General features: G+C 42.5%; 2 protein-coding genes across 2 annotated transcripts in view; one reads left to right on the forward strand and one right to left on the reverse strand.

Moving 5' to 3' along the window:
• The window catches only part of si:ch211-71n6.4 (para-nitrobenzyl esterase), a 197644-nt gene that overhangs the window by 150619 nt on the left and 26879 nt on the right, over positions 1–20146 (reverse strand). The gene's annotated exons all lie outside the window — the stretch shown is intronic.
• large2 (LARGE xylosyl- and glucuronyltransferase 2) overlaps positions 1–20146 on the forward strand; it is a 92905-nt gene that overhangs the window by 16450 nt on the left and 56309 nt on the right. Inside the window, exon 2 of the mRNA XM_018692864.2 lies at positions 15451–15555. The gene's annotated coding sequence lies outside the window, so the exon portion shown is untranslated. The remainder of the gene's footprint in view (positions 1–15450; positions 15556–20146) is intronic.

Genomic DNA, 20146 nt, shown 5'->3' on the forward strand with positions numbered 1-20146 from the left:
TTTAATAGAAAGACTTTCTGTCTGTCGGGTGCAGACCAGACACTTTATACAGCGGCTTTAAAACAGAGCTGTGTGTTGTTACAGGTCTAGTCTGTTGCTGTGTGTCTTTTCTTTGACAGTGGTTCAGTTTCATGTAATTTCACTGTGATATTTTTACAGTGCAGTCTAAAGGTTTAAAAATGATCTGAGTCGTGCTTCAAGGCTGCTTTAAGTACTCGTCTGAGTCCCAGGAGAGGACTTGTCACCCTTCCTGTCTGTATCCATCTCGTCTCCTCTTGTCAGTCCTACTGGAGCTGAACTTTGCTCCCAGCATGCCTTTATTGTCCCTTTGATTGACAGCTGAGCTCCTGACAGGGGCTTCCACTGTGACAACTGATGATGGATCAGCTGGAGACGTCGTGTTTGCGTGAGATGAAGCCTTTTGTGGCAGCTCCTGTTTGCTTTGTTTCCTCTCTCGACATGTGAGTGTGAAGTTTTGATAAGTTGCTGATATGATTGGCTGTTGATGCAGAGTGTGTGTGAGGTTCAGTGTTTAATATAACACAGGAGGAGGAACAGACTGTGTGCGTCGTCTACATGTTCCTGAATGATGCACAGATACAGATGAAGAGCTTTAACATAGAACCACTCCTGAGTTAACATTAAAAACATGTGTTCAACACAGTAAAAGAAAAACAGCAGCATCATTCTTGTTCATAAAAATCCTGAAACAACACAAGCTTGTGTTCAAGCTCAAAGTTTAGAGTTTAACCAAGTAGTTTTTGTTCCTAAAACAAACCTCAAACTGTTTCATTTTTAAACATCTTAAAATCTGATACTCAGCGGTCATTCTGTAGATATTATATGATGTGGAGGACTGGTTGTGACTAGAGTTGCAAAATTATGGGAATTTTCAAAGTTGGAAACTTTTCATGGGAATTAACAGGAATAAACTGTAAATTAGCTAAACTACAGGTTAGTGTATAACAGGAAACTTAAATGTAGTTGGAAAAAAACATGTTGCAGCTCAATCTTGGTTAAAACAACCAGATTTAATGTAAACAGAGCTGAATTTCTCCTCTGCACTGGTCACTCCTCCATCACATGCACAGATCATTTCTAGAGTCCTGCTCACTACAGCCACACTACTGCATCTGAGCCCACAGACCACATCCAGTCAAGTCAGTTTGGCTCAGGTCTGGGCTTAATATATTTGATCATCATAACTTCAACATGACGGTGGTTGGTGTGTCGGCTGAGCTCTGAGCTCAGAGCTCCTCGTCTTCTGTCCTGCTCTGTTTGTGGACAGGAAACAGGCCTGAGGCGGCCGATTGCTTCGTCCTCCAGACTCAAACTTTGATGATGTCTCCAAACTGTTTCTCTGTCTGCCAACAGGACTCACAATCTCTTTACTCGTGTCTGTGAGGAGGAGAAGCTGTGCAGTCACAGTGAAAAACAACAAAGTTTAGATTTGTGAGTTTCTGAGATGTTTTTAGTCTTAAATGTTTGAGTTACAGTTTATTCCAGTGTTTTGTCCCGTTCTCGATCAGTTTGCAGACAGTTAATTTGAAGGAGCTTCCTGTAGCTGTGTAATCCATCACAATGAGATGGTGTGATGGTTGTCATCTTTAACATCATCAGCTCGTCTCCTCTGGATCTGATCTGAGAAACAAAAGCTTTTCAGCTTCCAGTTGATGAGACGTCTGAGCGTCTCCTCTGCACCACATACTTCAAAAATCTGCGGCTCCACATTATCATAATGTGACTTTGGCAAATTAAATTAAAGGCAGTAAAATGTTGACTGTGATGGATCATCTTACTGCAGCTAGTTTCAAGTGTCTGTGAGTTGATTTTCACAGTGCCTGGAAATAAACTGAAACCAGAGTCTGAGCCTGAGAGGAAGGAAACCAGTCCAACAAACTCTGAGGTTGTTTAGAAAATGTTCAGCAGGGACAGAAAATTCAGCACAAACGACTGGAGGCTGCTGCAGCTTCCGACATCCAGATCACACACACTCTATACAACAGGTCTGTGTAAATATAAAGATATGTCTGTGAGTCAAGTGGCAGCTTTTCTCAGGTCTTTGAACGTCTCATCATCGTCCACAGCAGATGGTGTCTGTTGTTTCAGAGTGGGGTTGCACTTTCCATGGGAATTAAAGGGAGTTAACTGTAAATTTGGGGTCATTTATACAAACTGTATCATATACAAAAACAAAAATATATATTTATTTTTTGTCATAATTAAGGATGGGGATCCAAATTCTCAAAACTTGAAAATCAATAAGCTGACTTCTCGACTAACAGGTCCTATAGGATAATGTTTTGAGAGATGAGAGAGTCGTAACATTCAAATGAAATCACTGGTGCACAAATAGGCCTGTAATCATTACACTGACTGTCCAGTAAAGCTTTTGAATTCAGTTCTTGCTTCTATCACGTCCTCGTTCTCACAGTGTCTCTTATTTGGTTTACAACGGCTGAAATGTCAAATAAAAACTAAGATTACACTGCAACATGTTAGTTCCCTGTTATAGGAAAACCTGCAAATTTCCAGTTTAGTTCTGTTAATTCCCGTGGACATTTTCTATCTTTGAAAATTCTCCGAATTTTGCAACCCTATTTACACAGATTAACTTCCTGCTCACGCATCACACCCCCTGAATCTGTCTAACTACAGTCTGATCTGCTGGACACTGAGCTGGAGCAACATCAGTTTAAGGCCTTGCTCAAGCTCACCCCAGTTATGACGGAGCAGAGATCTCTCCACTCAGAGTCGTCCAGCCAGTTCAAGACTTTAACTGACAACCCTCTCCCACAAGCTCCTCTGACCTTTAACCCCCCGCCCCCCTCTAATGAACCTGAGTGTGTTTGTGATGCCGTCTCTGCAGAAGCTGTGGATGTGAGTGTGACACAGAGAAACAGCAGCAGCAGAGAAATCCTGCTCCTCAGCTGCTGCTGATGCTGAGTCAGGCTGAAGAAGAGATGGGAGGAACTGAGGAGGAAGGATGGAGAGAGAGAGGGGGGAGGAGGGGAAGAGAGAGTGGTTAATATTTCAGCGAGGTGGAGGAGAACAGCAGCAGCAGCTCTCTGTGGGTGTTCTCCATCCCAGGCTCTGGGAGCCAAGAGACCAACACAGTACATTTATATACATTACAAGAAAAAGGCATCTGCAGGTTAAAGGAGATAATAGAGCAGAGTTAGAACAGGACTGAGAGAAACCAGGTCACAGAGGAAATCAGGAACTAGTTTATGTGAACTGTGGTGACCTGATCACTGTAAAATCCACAGGCAGCACCACACTAATCAGATTTATCAGATTATCAGAGATACAAGATGCTGCTCTCTGAATATTAGTGTGTGTGTGTGTGTGTGTGTATTTGAACCAGCAGTGCAGAGACAGACTGTATAGTGAAAGCTATGGAAGGAGAAATGGATGAATTAATGAATTTATTTCATCATATTGATACAAAAAATCCAGTTTTGTGATGAAACCGTCGTTTTCATCTGAAATACAATCAGTAAAATACAGAGTCATCCTGGTAATATTGATAATAATGATTCAACAAAACCAGATTTAAGCACAATTCGATCATTGATAGAAGGTTTATAGAAAATCAAAAAGAAAGGATTCATTGTCCAAACTACAGTTATGTTGTTGTCTCACCGCTGAACAGCAAATTATGTAAAATATTACATTTCTTGGTTTTTAAACGACTTCAGTCATAAAAAAACGTTTAACTCAAAACACCTGACTTTACATTAAGGGTCTTTTCACACCGAGGACATTTTTTTTCTGTGCGATTAATTCACACATCAGTTTATTTTTATTCAAACTTGTCTTTGTCTGCCCTCTGAACTGCTGGATGGTCAGATAGCGTCAGAAGCTCCCTCAGATTGGGGGTGAGGAGCGTTGGCGTCTGCGTCGACCATTTTCTGTCACTTTCCCCAACAACATTCACACCTACTTCACACTCTGATTGGTCAGCTGTGCAGAGGTGAGCCAGGTGTTGTCCTGTGCATCACTATGAGTGTTTTAGTCCTGCTCTGTAATCCACCAGGTTTGTGTGATCCCCCTCCCTGATCACAGGAACCAGGTTCTTGTGCATGTGATGTTACATAAACCTGGTTCCTTCAGTCCATTTATAGCTCTGACTGATGCTTCTTTCCTGTACTTGAACACACCAGAGTGATGTACATGAAGACACACTCTGGTTTTGTACCTGCAAACAAAACTTCCTCCTCCCTCCCTCTCTTAAGTACAGCTGGATGTACGAGTATCCTCCTCTTTATATTTTTATAGCTCTGTGTGTGGGATGCGGCTCAGGTCTCTCTACCTTTGCTGCAGCCCTGTGTGTGTGTCTGTGTGTTGGTGTCATGACTGTTATCCCTCTCCTGCTTGTTTGCGCCTCCATCGTACGGCCGCCAGCTTCCTCATTATCCCCGTTGTTCTGATGGGAGGCGCGCCGTCGTGCAGCTAATGAACCCGAAGGAGGCAAGCTGAGGCGCGGCGTCGGGAGGAAACGCCGCGCGGCTCAGTTAGAGCGAACACGAAGGGCCTGAGAGGAAACACAGAGGGGAGCGGGGTGGAGGAGATAAAAAGCAAGATAATGTTTTAGACTTTTGTGTAAAAGCTGAAATGCACTAAATGTGAGCTGTTAATCTGGTTCATAAATAATGCAGCATCCATTTTGCCAACTCCCCTGAACTCGGCGCCCTGAGTGCGCTGGGCGTGGGCTGCTGGAGAATTAGTTTGTGTGTTTGATGAGTTTCATGGCGTGTGACTGCTGCTGATTCACCAACCAGCCCCATCTCTTTGTGTCTGAGAACAAGCTACAGGCAAAGTTTAAACTCCAGCACTTTCTGTTCTTTAAAGAAATATACTGGTGTTAATTTAAACAGAAATTATTCATGAAGCACTTTTGAAAGCTGAAGTTATAAAGAACATTAAGTGGGCCAGAATAAAACAAACTGCACTTTTATAAAACAGGACAGATCTGCAGATCTTTGCAACATAAACACAACATCCTCCAAACACAGTGTGCAACAGATGTCGTATAATGAGCAGGCAGGAAAAAAGTAAAATCACAGCATGGAGAAACAGAACGATGATATTAGATGAACAAGGTGGAAAAATACAGATCAGAGAGGACGTGGAGCAAGTTCCAGGTGCCGCCAAGACACATGACCACTCACATACACTGGCTGCGCGTGCAGGTGTAAACAGGAAGTAGATTAGCTGTTAACAAACATGCTGAGGTCGGAAACACCTGTAATTCATTCTCCATGTTACATTCACCGCTGGTAGTTGAGGCTGAAATGGGTCACGTGACCAAACAGGGATCAGGATACATTGTGACGATAAGAACAATCAGGAGTGACGTGGCGTCTGCATCGTCGTTTCTGCTCCTCCAGACTAAAACACAACCCTGGAGTTTTCCATCTAAAACGAGTCCAGGTGCGTTTCTAGAAGTCTCTGTTTTAGTGGCTTGAAAACTCTGGAGTAGTGTGGACACCAGACGTAACCATAGTTACCACCACAGTGATGAGTGTTAACACTAAAAGGTGTAACTATGTTAGTGCCTTAGGTGGAGCCTTAGATTTCGTCAGTCTGCGTCATGTTTTCAGCAGCGGTACAGAGGTGAGGTGGTGGTTAAACACGAATGCTGTGCAGCCAAACTGTGGAAACTCACAGGATTTTATTTCAAGGCGAGCATAAAGTTTGTAAACGTACCAAATATGTCAGACTGTGTGTGTCTGAAATGAGGGAACACAAGACCTCTGAAATATTCCCCTTTGAAAAACAAGAAAACAAAGACAACATGGGGTTTAAAGTTTAAGAGGAAAACAAAATGAGAAGATGAATGCAGCCTGTATTTAATTAGATTTTTAAACATCTAAACATGTTTTTCATCACTGATGAGATTTGAGGTGTCTGACAGAAACACTGTACTGGCTGATATAAAAACACTCAGAGAAATCAGCAGTGAAGTTTCCTGGTTCTCCATGATGGATTGTCTCCCTCTGCTGAGGCTTGTTTTCCTCTGACTGATGATGAAGAGCAGAAACAGTTTGTTCTTACAGAGGAAAATGAGCTCTAACTGCGTGAAAATGAGTCTTTATGTGATTAAACGTTTTTCCTACAGAACCAGTTTCTTCCTGCTCTGTGAGTTTAGAGCAGATCAGACTGTGGGACGTGAACCTGGTGGCGCTCGTCTCCATGTTTCTGCTGCTCTGTATTTAAACGCTCCATGAAATCACCGTTAATGAAGACCGGAGCTGTTGTCTTGACAACAGAAACAATGGCAGTGGATGTTTCAGTGGAAACACCTGAGTTGTGTTTGGCTATAATTAAACTCAAAATAAGAGACTGGAGAGAAAACTGGAGGCAACACGCCGATAAACTCTGGACTGATACTGGAATTATTGAATTATTGCATCTCTCTGTCACTTAATTCTTCTCGTCATAGTTTTCAGTAAATATAATCCTCTGAGTCACATATAACTGAACTGAAACTGATGGTTTCTAATCAAACAATCAGCCCAAAGCTCGGTCCAGAAGAATTCTCTGTTCATACTGTAAATTATTCTGCATAAATATAGAAAAAATAAGCCAGAAAAAGAAAGAAAAAATCAAGCAATATGTAAACCACAGGAGAAATAATTTAACTCTAGTATGTGTGATCAGTTGAGTCGTGGTGAGCTTCATCAACCTTCAGCTGTTGTGTTAGTTTCCATAGAAAACAACAGATGTGAGAAAAGTTTAAAGACTCTCACTGATCAGAACTGTTTCTGTAGATCGACTAAACCACTGATTCAGCAGTGATGTGATTCTTATTAACACTGTAAATGTCTCATAGTTGTGTAGTCCACAGGACCGGCTGTGTGTGTTGCTTGTGTGCAGGACAAGATGATCTCCAAAGGCCCTCAACCCCCCCCCCCCAACAAAATCCCTCCTCTGCACCTCTGTCTCATGTGCCCAGGCTCATTATTTCATCAGCTGATTCAGCAACTTCAACAAACGACCAGAGAGCAAATAAAGCTGAACTTACCTCTCAGAGGTGAACAGGGCGGGAGAGGGAGGGAGAGGGGCTGCAGGTGCATCATTATTCACACCTTCATCAGCTGTTTATATATTTTTGAATAGTTGGCCCCTGGTTGGTGATATTTTGCCGACCTTAGACACAACATCATCGTCTGAACTGTGTCAGAGTTTTGACCTGACTTTAATGTGGCAGACCAAACCACTTTTTGCATCATGGGGGGGAGAAGTAAAACTTTTTTGTCAAGGGAACTTAGGAAGATGAAGATAAAAATGACTCCTAACCACTGTATAAAGTCTGCACAAATTATTCCAGCAGATTATTAAACAGTGAGAGGCCCTCTCTTGACCCAGGGCCCGAGACAACTGACCCAGTGCTCGCCTGATGTTGGCGGCCATATTGGCACACCCTACACGTCCTTTGGTGTGAACCAACACTAAAGAGGTCGCAACTATCTCAGAAGCAAAAAAACATGCATCCAGGTGTGTTTCCTTGTTGTAAAGCTTCAGTCTGGCGTCAGTGTGGACTTTTGCTTTTTAAGTCGCGGCGACTTCCTGTTGTGTGGAGCCTCAGGTTTCCGTTTTCTCTGAGGGAGCAAAGATCAGAGTGCTGAGGTTCATCTGTGTGTAAATGTCAGAGCAGGTTGTTTACATCCAGGTTGTGTGTTCAGCCTGTGTACACGTTCAGTGTGTGTGTGTGAGATTTCACCTCCACAGTGAAGTGTGACTGTAACACCTGCGTGTGAGCGGCTGCCTCAGTTTGTCTGTAGTAACCAGGACTCCTCACGTCACCTGACATTTGTTTAGTTTGTTTGTGAGGAGCAATCTGTCAGATAAACAGAAAACCTCTGGACCAACATTACACAGTTGATTAAAACAGAGACACTGCATGTTGGGCTGAGAAAAGATTTCATCACAAACAGAAAGGCCTGTAGACAGGATCTGAGAAGTAGTGACCGTGTGAGTCAGTGGAATTTGTGTGTAATTGTAGAGTTTAGACGGGCTGTGAAAACTTCACATCTCTCTATTTTAATTTGCAGCTCCACCACTTTCTTCACAAACACCTCACGTCCGTCTTTCCTCAAATGCCAGCGCTGAGTCATGATGGATGTTTGTGGTGATTTCCGATGGGATTGTTCAGACTGAGGTGACTTTGCCACAAATTAGGTGTGTGTCAGATTTAGGAGCAAATATATCTGAATATAATATATCTGTAGATAAACGTCAGGTTCAGGGACATTAAGGACAAATCTGTGTCACACATGAGGAGGAGGAAATCAGTTTTCCAGCTGCTCAGCGAGTGTCTCTCTGCTGACCAGATGTGAGTTGGATGTGTCTGGTGTCAGGCTGCCAGGTCTGGTTTTAGGGCTGTGGACCTGGGCCAAAGTGGGTCTGAGAAGCAGGATCTGGTCCAGCTGTGGCACCAGAATTAGACCGCCACTTATTCCAGGTCATTCTTCACGACTCTGGTGTGATGTGCCAGTTTCAGACCGATGGACTGAACCACTCTCTGCTCCAGGTCACTAAACTCTGTTCACTGTGTGTCTGTGTTGTACATCACTGGTTTCATATTGATGAATGTTACCTGTCTATGAGCGGCATATTAGCATTAGCATAAATGCCTAAAATGGCTCTATAAGGCTTCCTGCTTCACAAGAGTAACAGGAGAGACAAGAATAAAGTTTGCTGTGCAAACAAAGACATGATGAAATCATCAGGGTCAGTGGTCGTATCAGAATAAAATAAAAACGGTACATCATCAGAGCAGAGCTGCAGCGTGACAGGAGAAAAGGAGCAGAAGATATCTTTGTTTTTCAGCATATTTCATTGTGTAAAAAATGTTTTGATGACGTTTATTTTGTCATTCTGTTACCTCAAACTGAGTAGCAACCATCTTGAATTCTAACGTCGGGGTTGGTGGGGTTGCTCCGACTTTCCGAGTTGGAAATCTGACTTCAGGGAGCGTTCCAGTTGAAACTTCCAACTTGGAACTTTTTTCTGACCTCAAAGAACAACTGGAACGCACCAAGAGACGTGCAGCAAGACTCAGTCAGAGAGAGGAGGGAGAGAGTTTTCTTACCAAATACTGAAATATAGAATCTGCTGTGATGAAATCATCTGCCTGTGAAAACTTAATAACTTTAAAACTCAACTCTCAGTAAATCAGCAGCCGAGATGATGAGCAGAACATTAATTAAACATTAAGTTTGTTAAATGTATATTTTACTCTTCCAACATCAGCTTTCTATTAAGAAACTGTGTTTTTTAATAATATGTCAGAGCAGGTTTTTCTTTTTTCTTTTTCTCTCGTCAGTTGAAGCCACAGTGACACATGTTGGCTCTAAAACTTTCACACACATGAAAAAGTCCAGATTGTGTTGACCTGACAGTGAAACAGCAGAGCTCACAAACAACCAACGTGCAAAACATAAAACTGAGCGACACCTTCCTTGGCCTCCGTCTCAGTCAGCAGGTGCTGGGTGTAGCGGCGGTGTAGCTGGGATATGTGGGAGCTGAGGGGGTGTAATGAAGTGAAGAGCGATGCTGTGATAACCTCATTATTCTCCACCACTCGTTCCAAAATGCTCTGCCAGCTCCACCAGTTACTGAAGCAGCAGTGGAGAGCGAGTCGATGGGTTAATCGTGCATGCAGAGTGGATATCTGAAAGTGTGTGTGTGTGTGTGTGTGTGCGTGCTGGTTGTTTAGATTTCACCGTGTTATTTTAGTTTATATTCAAACACTTCAGGTATTGATTGATATTTATATTAGATATGAAAAGTAAAATTAGATTTAAAAAGATGAAACAACATAAAAGTAAACCAGGTGAAAATGGAAATATAAAATGTTGTGAATTAGTTGAAGTTTTCTGCAGCACATTCAGATTTTTCTCCTCACTTTTCTGATGGTGGAAATATTTTCTGAGGAGCCTGTGTCCTCTGACAGCAGTGAACATCGCCTCTTTGTGAAAATCATTTTAAAAAATCTTCGTCTTTCAGCCATAAAGAAAAGGATGAGCCACCTCTGCTCCCCCTCGTTTCACCGCTGAATCTGCAGCAGCATAAGTGTAGCTGAAGCTTTTAACCCCCAGCGACCCCTCTTCTTCATTCCCCACCTTCAACCAGAGCCAGAATCCCTCCCAAAGTCCCTGAACTCATCTGAAAATCTTTCTTATCTCAGCTCCTCCCTCTCAGTTTTTCACCCAGCAGCAGCGTCTTCAGCTGCTTCAACCGCTCTGAGAGTTCGAGGCTTCAAAATCCAAATTCATGCCAACGTCTGACCTGAGGGCCTGTGGGCTCTTTCACACCCAACACACTGAGAGTGTTACAGAAACCCTGCAGCATCTCACCGCTTCAGTCTGTTTTTCCAGGTGAGAGACTGATGCCATTTCAACTATAGACAATGAGAGCAACTAAATAATGATGAGTGAGAGGAGGGAGAGTGATCTGACTCAGAGGAGCCTGCAGTGATGGGTGAGGACGCTGCATCTTTTGAGAAGCCTGATCTTTGGAGTGCTGAAGACTTGTGCTTCAAATTCTGTTTTAACAGAGCTCTGGACTGTAATGTCAGCAACGCAATGAAATATGGGCCCTTTGTTCACACGAGCACAAGTAGACAGAGTGTAGACAGGAGGTAGACGGAGGCTGACTTTGCTTTTAGATTTGAAAGGGAAATTGTGGAGATCAAAAAGTCACACATCCATGACCGTACACAGAACCAAAACAGAAAACCATTACGGAACACTGTGAGGTTTTTCTGCTTTCTGACTTGGAAACCAAGGAGCTAAGAAATTTTTACTACACTTTTACTACAAGGTAAAATATGTAAAGATATTAAAGTTGAATAATTGGAGGAGTTGAAAACAAGGAATGGTCACATGATTTTGGGGAGCTACTGATGGTAATGTTCCCTGACATTTCTGCTCATCCTATTGGATGTGCAGATGGCTAAAATTAGCCTAATGCTAGCTGGCAATTTCACAGCCGCTGTCACAGAATATGTGAACGCATCTTACTTTTGATTTTCTTGTGGTTCATTTGTGATGTTTTTTTTTGTTTGTTAGTGTCTTGTTCTGTGATGATCCTGAAGTCTCTGACATTTTGTGAAAATGTCAGTAGACATGGACAGAAGGTAGAGAAGCACACGGCTCTGTGGTGTCTGCTCAGGCAGGTATTCACACCTGTGCAGTGTGTGGTCCTAAACCAGGTTTTACATCAACGTCAACCTGGACTCTCACAGATACTCAGGCAGAGCAGCTGCAGGATAAACACTCAAGTTCTTCTACTGAACCATCCACACGCTTAATCCACATGAGCCTCCGTCACAGAGTCACTGTCCTCTGAATCAGCTGGAAGCAAATATCAGAAATTTACTGGAGGGAACAGTAACAGTAGTCTTCATTTTGTTTCCATCATCCACCAAATCTTTTTACCGCAGTCAAACCAGGAGCTGTGATTGATCAGACGGCAGGAGAGCTGTGAGATTTTAACAGCTGACTGACTCAGTGTGCAGACATGAAAGTGGAGGTGTACGTGGTGACGTTTGTCCCTCAGACTGCGGATTATTACATCTGATAAAATCAAAGTGAGGAACATTAAAGAGACTTAAACCCAGTGTTGGTGTGGACTGACCTGATGAGTCACACATAATTCACTGTAACATCACCTCAAAGTTTTTACTTTGAATGTGTCAGTGTTTGAATCTAAATTCCAACGAGCAGAAAATATCTGGAAACAGGTTCTTAAAATAAAAATAAAGTTCACTGTAAAACAGCTCAGGGATCAGCTGGACTGATCTGATCTCACTCCACTGACACATTTTGAAAGAATGACTCATTGTCTTGCATCCATCACCCAGTGCATTCTGGGAAACTGAAAACCTGCGTTTTTCTTTTAAAATCAGGCGAAACAAGGTCTCCACTCGCTGCCTTGTTGTCGTCTTTCCTCTGTTGTAAAATACAGACTTTGAGGAAGATCACAGCCATCTTAACCTTCATCATTTCTGTGGCTGTCATGTTTCTTTCTGTTCCTTTGAGAGCAGAAACAATAAAGTCTGGACTGATACTCAGTGAGAAGACTTCACTGTTACACAGACAGATGATGTAAGTTTTAAAGCTAATCAGCAGCATTACCCTCTGATCTGAAACCAGTCCACCTCTGTCGTCTTTCTGTTCTGCTCTGTTCTGACTGATGACTTTCTTCTGTCTGTGCAGATTCACTTATTTTGGACCTTTTCAAACGGCTGCAGCTGCAGTTTGATGTCAGGTGATCTCTCCTCTCTGGAGCTCAGCTTATTTGTGTCACGTAGCTTTGAAAAGTTGCACATCAAAGTGCTGACGGCCAGACCTCCTCTATAGTTATAAAAGGCTGCTAATTAGCTTCGGCCCGGTGTGACTCACGTACTTGTTTGTGATGGTGATTGAATCACTTTCATTTAAAACGTTTTTTTAATCAGGAGTCTGGGATTTCTTGTCTGGTTTGAGGAAGGATGGAACAGCTGGAATAAGATCTGCTGTGAGTCCAGCTCCACTGAAATCTACATTAAGTCCTGTAAAGGTTGTGGTTCCTTCAGACTGGATGATATCAGATTGTATGATCAGTATCGTGGTGTCTGTAGTTTGCTGAATGTTTGGATCACATGTTAAAATCTATTGGACTGAGAATAGAGAGTTAAAGTTACTGTTTTAGCTGCAGCTGAGAGAAAAGTGACTGAATAACTATTTTTACAACAAAACTCTTTACTGTGATGCAGAAATTTAGATCAGGTTGATTCTAGTCTTAGTCCTTCACGGTTTTCTTGTTTGAATTTTACAGTTTGCTGAGCTGTGGATTCATGTGTTTGACAATCGGATTAAATTAGACCTGTTCATATGCATTGCGGTAACTAAAACATGCAGTGACTAAAACAGATTTAACTCTCGTTATAAATGATTTTAGAGCATCTCTACATTAAATGATCTTTGTGTTGATCCTGCTGTCTTTGTCCTGCTCATACCAACATGTACAAAGCAGACAAACCCAGTTATCTACACATGGTTTATCTGACCCCTGATTACAGAAACCAGGTCTCTGGTTTACATCTTGTACAAATCAAGTCACTGAAGAGAGTCGACAGTAACTTGTACAGATTTATTTATTTTGGAGATGAGGATGAGAGCGATGATCTTCCCTTCACTTCTTTTCAGGTCTTTGCATTTAGAAATCAGAAATCTTAATCCTTTTACTCTCTAAAGAAAACCAGATTTCTCTTTTTGTAAATCACTTCCCTGCTGTAAGACTGAAGTAATCAGATTACTGAGGAGCCTGTAAACTAATCTGAACCTCCCCTGGTTCTCTTTACTGCCAGTGAAGACGAACAGAGAGATAAAGAGAAAGATATTACCCTTACTCATACTGGGCAGGGCTCAGTTTGGGGTGGATTACCCCCCCCCAGGTCGTATCAAGCAGCTTTAATGGCTGCTGTTGTTTCACACTATGAGCCAATCTGGCCATGCTCCTGGAGCCATCAGTGGGCTGTTAGCACACAAACAACAGCAGCACTCCTGCCATCAGCTGCAGTAAAAACAGCCCAGGACCTCCTGCGGTTCAGGATGACTCCGGCCCCCCCACATCCTCCTTGATGTGGATGCAGATTAGACTGTCGGCATGCAGGGCGGCGGTTCGTCACAGGCTCTGGCTCGGATTGGGCTCCGGGGCAGAATTTCTCGGGGTTTCTGACAGGCGTCGTGTCGCCTCCCCCTGTTCTGTACGGCTGCAGAGAGGAGCTGCCATCTGGACGGAGCTCAGCGAACGCCGGGGAGGACAAAATAAAGACAAGACTCTCTTTTTGTTGAGTTGTTTTCCTTCTTCTTTCACTGCTCCCATCTGCCTCTCTGCCCCCCCCGTCCCTGCAGAGCCTCACTGCAGTCTTACCTTCCCTAAAGTCAAACCTAATTAGAGTCGTGTTTTACTCTTGTTACAGTGATAATTAGAGATGTTTTTATCTCAGAAGATCTGATTACAACTGTGTCACACAAAAGTGATTGAGTCCAGCTCATCACGGCTTTTCCACCCTCTGCTCTGAGTAGTCAATCAATAATTATTCAATAGCGGAACATAAAACATGAAATCAGTTTAATAAATTCAGTCTGTACTTTATAGTCATGTTTGAAGATGTTTTTCCAAAACCATGAACATTGATGTGCTGTAGAGCTACAGAAGTGTTTGTTCTTTGAGGCGTCAGTCATCACTTTGCAGGATCAGTGAGATCCAGTGGTGATGAGCTTCACAGTCAGTGTTGTGGTTCAGCATGAAGGTCCTGGATGTGGTTCAGGTCAGGACTCTGTGCAGACCAGCCCTGTGTTTAGGGACGTTGTTGTGTTGAAACTGTCAAGAGATAAACGCAAAATGTTGCACACAGAAGATCAGTCCTGATGCTGCTGCAGAAGGTTAGAGATGTGTCAGAAGAGAGAGCGGAAGCTGAAATCCAGATCCACAAAGTCCAGTTTAGTAACACAGAGGTTTATGATGCTATGAGACAGTCCTGTAATGTTATAATGAGCTACTGTGAACGCTCCCATGCACATATTTCGACATGTTTCTGGATGACTCTGTGTTTTCCTTGCAGCAGAAATTGATCTGGGTTTTTACCTTTTTACCGGAGCTTCTGCATCAGGACCTAAATTGTGTCATCAACACTGTGGTGAAATGAGTAAGGAGGCTCATTTCACCACAGGATTATCACATCCATTTTGTGATAATCTAAGTCTGAAGACTCTGTCTCAGGCTGCTGGGAGTTTTTCCTCCAAAAACCAAAAAACAAATCTATCAGCTCTTGTCAATATGACTAAAGTTTTTTAGCTGCTTCTTCTTCTTGTTTTGAGCTAAAAAAGCAAATGATTTTATTTTCCAGAAAGTTTCTTATTTCTTCAGAGTTGAAGTCAAAGGCAGTGAGTTGTTCTGTGTTGTGGTTTTAGCCACAGTCGTGCGTCACACAGTGAAATCTCTTATTATATCTGACCTGCTGTCTGCTGCACAGGAAGTGATGTCGTAGTTAGCGTGAACAGTGACAGCCTCTGGAGATGAAGTTGTCTCAAAGCTGCAGACACAGAAAATTAAAAAATATATATATATATATCACTGTCCCATCTGCTGTGTTTGATTGACAGGTGAAGCTCGGTACTAATGATAGCAACAACAACAAGACACAAATTAAGAAAAAGATCTGTGGATTAAAACTTTCCTGACGACAGGAACAAGTCGCTCTGTCTGCTGTTTGACTGACAGCTCATCTGATCCTCTACCTGCTGTTTTTTCACGCAAATCTGCATCTTTCTCTCTGGGTTGATTTGAATTGATTCATATTTATCTCATACATATTTTCTGCTGATTTGTAATCCTCCCAGTCCTATCACACAGTGTATCCATCATCTCATACCTAACGTTTCTTTACAGATCTGGATTTTCTCCTGGAGGTTCCTGTTGGAGTCGTCGCCTGTGACTGAGGAACTCCGTCACCTCCCATCATTTTTCCCACTTGGATTTCCATCTGCGACTCTGGTAAGGAGCTTTTATTTTTTTTCTCCTCTTGCTTCAAATGTCACACTTTATCCTCTCCTGCTCGGTGAATGTGTTCGTGTGGGCGGTGTGTGTGGAGGCTGCACATGAAAATGAGCGCGTGTAAAATCAGTCGTATCGAGACAATAACCGGTATTAGTCTCTGTCTGAGGCTCAGAGGAATGTGCACAGAAGGAGCAAATTCACAAAGACATGGGTGGTGTTCAGAGGCGTCAAACTCCTGGATGTGTTAGTTTGGTTTTTTGTTGTTGATTCGTTTGTGTTTGACTCGCTTGGTTTTGTGATAATTACCTTGAGTAGAGGAGGTATAAAACGTGATTTGAGTGCTGCGGCTTCAACATGTTGAAAAACTCTGTGAGAACATGGAAGACGTATGATCATCTTGATGCTGTGTTAATTAGCTTTTTAATGTTTAAGTTATTTAAGGTGTTTTTTTTTTCTCTCATGGTTTGCTCGGGTTTATTTCTGTGCTTTTTTCTTCCTCTTCTGTTTAAACAGTGATGGAAACTGCAGTTGAAATTATTAATGTGTGCTTCAAGCATTTTTGGTACCAATTTAGCAGAGCAGCAGCAGTGAGCCTCATTCAGAGGAGTGAGATCATTGATAGATCAATAATACAACACATTTGGCTTTTTGTAGAGTATATATACTCAGAGAATAAGACTGTCAAGGACTAAATAGAGGCAATGCAGTATTTTACACAGAGAGAGAATATTTCTAAGCCTGCTCCAGATGTCTGAATATACACCTACAGTCACCAGTTAACCTGTGTGTCTTTGGACTATTTTAAGTCCGTTGTTGTGTCAGTCACTGCTGGCTGATAAGAGCAAAAACAACCCCTTGCCCCCACCAAACAGAAAAAGGCTAATATTAAAACATAATGTGAGACATTCAACACCATTAACACCGCCTACTGTCAGACGCCTGACGAGCTCTCAGGTGGTGAACGTCTCCAGTTTTTCTTGAATGTTAGTGAAAATGTCACAAACTGTGATATTTGCAGGAAGTCTGTCGGCTTCAGTCGTGACACCTCAGGCTCGTTCAGACATATCAGAGTTAATCAGCAGAGAGAGAAAACACACACACACAGAGATCTCACTGATGGAAGCTGTTCACAGACACTGTGTTTGCTCTTTAATGTGGGTCAGCTCCTGAGTTGGACTTGTGTATAACTGTCAGTGTATGCACCTAATTCCACTTAATAGAAATATGGTTTCAGCTATCACTCGTGTGCCTTTGATTAGACAGATTTTAGTGTCTCGACAGGTGTAATGTGGACATATAATCCCATAGTATCATCACATTTTAGCTTTGTGTGGACTGTGTGTAATTATTGGGCTTTGGGTGTAATTCTTCTGCACCTGTAAATATATGTTTATATGCTCTGTTTTGTATATTCTGTGTAAATGCGTTTCACAATACACAGATCTGGTTGTACAGTCCTCATTAACATAAGGTTCCTGGTTTCTGTGGGACTTAAATGACTTGTTGTGATGAGACTCTTGTGTAGTGTAGATATTTAATAGATACGTTTCCTTGAAAAGTTTCTAGAGATGACTGTGTGCTGTTGTTTATCACAAGTGGGAAAGCTAACCAGACGTACATTTGTCAAACCAGCAGGTTGGTTTTCATCCTTGAAGCTTTTTCTCTTATAAAACCAAAGCACAGTGTTTGAAACCACTTCAGATAAATCATCAGTTTCACCTTTGTGTCGCTCGTCTACAAGTAAATCTTGGTTTGTACTTCTGTGTAGGATCGACACAGACTCTACACAGTTATGAGTCTTTATACTTGTGCGTTGGTGTCTGTGTTGTTCTGTAATTGGATAAATGGATGAGCTGACCAATCACAGCTGTTGTGGTCTCTGTTGCTGTGACGTGTGGTTTCATTTGTAGGGAGGTGGAGGTTAGGCTATGTGTCTATGCTGTTGAGTTTTACTGAAATCAAAGATCCTCTGGTCGGCAGGGTGAACTCTCCAGCACCAGAGTGCACCTCTTTATTGTCATGTCATTTTCATTCAGCTTCAGATTTACTCCCTCCCCCTGCTCTGGCCCCCCAGGACTGTTTCTCATGCAGTGGATAAAACAGTCTGGGCGGTGCGAACACCTGACCAGAGGCAGGGGACTGCCTCTATCAAAATGCACTGGAGGCAGAACTGAGCTCTGGTTTCCTCCTGGCTCTGTCAGATACTTGATTCCTCGCTGCCACCTCCCACCTCCTCTCTATGCTTTGTTTGCTCGCTCCCTTAACACATATGCAAAATGGCTTTGCTTTAGATTAGACCCTCCTCTTCTTCAGAAACACAATCTACACAGCATCGACTCGCAGTCAGCTGCATGTGTGTTTGCGTGGCAGCGACTGCATGAAAAGATGTAATTTGCGAGGCGCTGGGACTTAGTTGCAGTTTTGGAGATAGTAGAAGGAAGTATGAGGCAGTGTTTTCATCCTGATAAGATAAAAGAAGCAGCGTTGTGTGATCCGTCCTCCCTCACTCCTCCGGCTGCAGCAGATTATTTAGAATTTGGGAATAAACGGCCTCTGAAGTCTGTGCAGTGAGAGAGGATCCACCAGCGCACTGTCAGCTCCATCACAAGACATAAAACTGTTGGTTGAATTAGCCGGGGGAAGCTGTCTCCACCTGTGTGCGTGTGGAGGCCTTGTTTAACCCAGGATGTTTACTTCAGCGGTGTGGGCGGCTTCTGGAGGCGTTTCAATCCCAATTTAACCAAACATTTCTAACAACAACTTTCCGCTTCATAAACCAGGTGACGTGTGCTACCTGTGTAACCTCCAGTCTCTTTCCTGTTGTAAATAAATCTACAAAACCTAGTTAAGCTCTGATTTAGAGATTTTCAGGTTTAAAGGATGGTTTATGGCGGTGATGTTGACAGACAGGTAAATAGGAGCTTCACCTCAACTAGCTGTAACCGTGAAATGCAGCCTCCACATTTAAGCATCAGTGATTCAATAACATAAAACAGACAGGTGACAGATTAAAGGAAAAACCTAGTTCAAGACACACTGAGTTTTACTTCCATGTCAATATGTTATTTATAGAATCTAAAGAAGGTTCTAGGGGTGCTTAACGAGGTTCTAGTGGTTATTGAGCAGGTTCTCTAGATCGTACAGCGGTCGATGGGAAGGTTCTAGATGTCCTTTAGGTTGTTCTAGGGGTTGTTGATAGGGTTGAAGTGGTCACTGAGGAGGCTCTATTAGGAAGTTTTAGCATTCATTAAGAAGGTTCTTTTGGTTGTTTAGTAGGTTGTCTGGATCCTTTAAGAAGTTTTAAAGGTCTATGACAAGGTTGTAGAGGTCCTTTAGATTGTTCTAGGGGTTGTTTTGAAGGTTTAAATGGTCATTGAGTAGGTTCTATTGCGAGGTTTTAGTAGTCATTAACAAGGTTTTAAGAGTCCTTTAGGAAGTTAGTGATTATTGAGAAGGTTCTCAGGATTGTTCAGGATGTTTAGGTGGTCGATTGGAAGGTTCTAGAGGTCCTTTAGGAGGTTCTTGGGGTCCTTCAAGAAGTTGTAGTGGTCAGTGAGATTGTAGAGGACCTCATTGAGTTTCTAGGGGCCTTCTGGAGGTTCTAATGGTCATTAAGAAGGTTCTATATGTAGTTTTGGAAGTTTTAAAGGTCAACAAGAAGGCTAACTTTAGAAGGTTCAAGGAGTCTTGGTTGTAAGAGGTCCCAGAAGTCCATCTGGAGGTTTTTGTATGCCTTTAGGGGATTTTAGGGGTCCTTCGTGGGAACTTTTGCGGTGATGTGTTCAACAAGGTTCTCCACCACCATCAGTAAAACACCAAATGTTGGACAGTTCAGTGCACTTGAAGAATTCATGGTAAGGAGCACTGACGATATTCTGGAGGCTCATAGTGGAACATCACACTAACACACATTGGTTTCTTTTCCTTTTTGTCCTCATCTGTAGACTATAGTGTAACACTGACAGGAGCCATTTTTCTGCATTATGAGCTACCTGCTTATACTTATGATTCTTAAAGTTCATTTGATGACATTTCAAAGCAGTTTTCATGTTGCAGTGTTGTTGCTTTTAGAATCTGAATATTGAATCCCCTCGGTGCCGTGGCCAATGTCGTTATGTTCATCTGATGATTTCCCTTTAGAGAAGCTTCTCTCTCTGTAGCTCGTACATTATCAGTGTTGCTGACAGTTTTTCTTGTTGACAAATTTCATAAAGTGCCTTGTAGTGTTCACTTCATATTTGCAGTTGTGTGTGTTGCTGTGTAGCTGTGAAGCTCATGGGTTCTGGAGTGACAGCAGTGGGAAGGACTTCATCGCTCTGCAGTGTAAAAACCCAACACTTTGTATGGATTTTGCAGTGGTATGGCTCTGAGCCACATTGGCCATTATCCACAAAACCATGGGTGGTCACATGTCAGGAAAGCATCAACCTAAATATTTTAGGTGTTTGAACAAATGTGCTGTCATTTCCCTGGTGGAATCTCTTACTGACAGTATTTTACCCTGTAGTTGACGGTCACATATGGTGTCTAAGGCTTTTGAGATTTTGAAGTGAAGTATCTCAGGTTTCCTGTTGATGGTCTGTGTATA

This window comes from Lates calcarifer, linkage group LG2 (genome assembly GCF_001640805.2).
Source record: "Lates calcarifer isolate ASB-BC8 linkage group LG2, TLL_Latcal_v3, whole genome shotgun sequence".
Lineage (NCBI taxonomy): Eukaryota > Metazoa > Chordata > Actinopteri > Centropomidae > Lates > Lates calcarifer.